The sequence below is a fragment of the Penaeus monodon genome, chromosome 11 (assembly GCF_015228065.2).
Source record: "Penaeus monodon isolate SGIC_2016 chromosome 11, NSTDA_Pmon_1, whole genome shotgun sequence".
Lineage (NCBI taxonomy): Eukaryota > Metazoa > Arthropoda > Malacostraca > Decapoda > Penaeidae > Penaeus > Penaeus monodon.
This window is the reverse complement of record NC_051396.1, coordinates 15,120,522-15,122,616: the sequence shown is the minus strand read 5'-3', so window position 1 is coordinate 15,122,616 and position 2,095 is coordinate 15,120,522.

Genomic DNA, 2,095 nt, shown 5'->3' with positions numbered 1-2,095 from the left:
ATATATATATATATATATATGCATATATATATGTATGCATATATATATGTATATATATATATTATATATATATATATATATATATATATGTGTGTGTGTGTGTGTGTGTGTGTGTGTGTGTGTGTGTGTGGTGTGTGTGTGTGGTGTGTGGTGTGTGGTGTGTATGTGTGTGTGTGTGTGTGTATGTGTGTATATATATATATATATATATATATATATATATATATAATAGATAGATAGATAGATAGATAGATAGATAGATATTTTTTTAGTAAACTGGCCATAATTCTTAATATTCAAAATATCACGATCTGAGATCTGCAGTCAAGAAGGAATGTCTGAGTAAGAAAAGCCTAAAAGTCAGCAAGACCAAGAGTCGACCCATGATACCAGTCTCCCTGAAATTACATAGATGCTCCTTTGAACTAAGAGACAAGAAGTTTTTAATTTACTTTTTTACTACATTTCGTGCACATTGTAGGGAGCTGCAAAAATTATTCAATTTACCAATTCCTTTATCTCTTTTTTTTGGCCTATAGTAGTGTCTACGTATTATTACTCCCAACTGTCTGTGGATTGTCAGCTTGTCATCGATTGGTAATCTGTTAGTCTTCCGTCTCAGAGCGGTCGTCAGACACAGCTCAGATGACACCCCCATTAGGATCGGTAAACTATTCGTATCGCCCCGGTATCCTGCTAATGTTCACCACTTTTTGCGTTTGTTTTATATAGCTTATAAAACAGACAGAATCATCCTCTGCATATACCTTGATTCCAGTAATGGGCGATACGTATTTCATTCAAAAGTTACATAGGACTCTCATCTATATTCTATGTATTATAGAGACGCTGTTTTTCCCTTTTATATAGGATGTACTTTAATTAGACATTCAACATCCAAGCTTCCTAATGGATGATGTACTAATTCCGGTGTGGAATCGGATTACAAATGTATTATGATCCAGGACGAAGTGTAAATACATTACGGACTTGCGTAATAAACTCCATTTCTAGCGCATGTAGGCCATTAACAGATTTTCGTAATCGGGCGATTCTTGTAAATAATCTGTTAGTGATCGTTGCACATACGGGTATATAGTAACCACAGAACACGCTAGCAGATAAACAAGCACACAAACTAACTCTCTCTCTCTCACACACACACACACACACACACATATATGTAAATATAATTATATGTAAATGTATATGTATGTATATATATAATGGTTAATGGTTAAAAGCAAAATAAATGTGCTAGACATCTAAGGTCATGTAGCACTATAGTTAATGTTAGGGAAGGGTGGTTGAGTTAGTGATTAGTTGTCTAAGCTGGGCAAAGGAATTGGTGAGTGAAAGGGTTAGAGTCGGGTGTGGTAAGGAGTTAGATTAGATGGAGGATATGTATGCGTTTGAGGAAAGAGAATAGGTTGTTGAAACAGAAAGTGTGGGATTCTGTAAGGATGTCTGATAGGTTGGGAGGTCGGTGAAGGGAGGATAGGTGGGGGAAAGCAGAGGTAAGTATGGAGTAGGTGGGGAAGAGACAAAATGATAATTGGGGATTGGTATTGGAGGATGTGTAAGAAAGGTCTCTTGAAGGCATACAATAGATGGGTTATAAGAGGAAAGGATATGACAAAGGTCAGGTCTGTGGGAGCGGAAACCGCGAATATTCCAATGAAGGATAGTTATACTTTAGTGATATAGATTGTAGTACGTTTTGGAGATTTTGAGGGGGAAGCAGCTAGAGGGTGGGATAAGGACTGAGAGGTCTGAGATGGTAGAGGTGTGGGAGTTGGTGTTCTACTAGGAGGGGTATTAGGAGACAGAGGGTCTGTGGAAGGGGATACTTGTGACATAAGGGATTCACGTGTGTATCAAGGAGGGAGTGGAAGGGATAGAGGGGATGGTGGGAGGGTTACATAAGGGATTCACGTGTGTATCCAGGAGGGAATGGAAGGGATAGAGGGGATGGTGGGAGGGTTAATGTGGGCAGGGGTTGGGGTCGGGGGGGATGGGCTGTGTTGGGAGGGGTAGGAGGATAGGGTGTAGGGGGATATCGTTAGGAGGAGGATGGATATCAGCAGTTACTTGG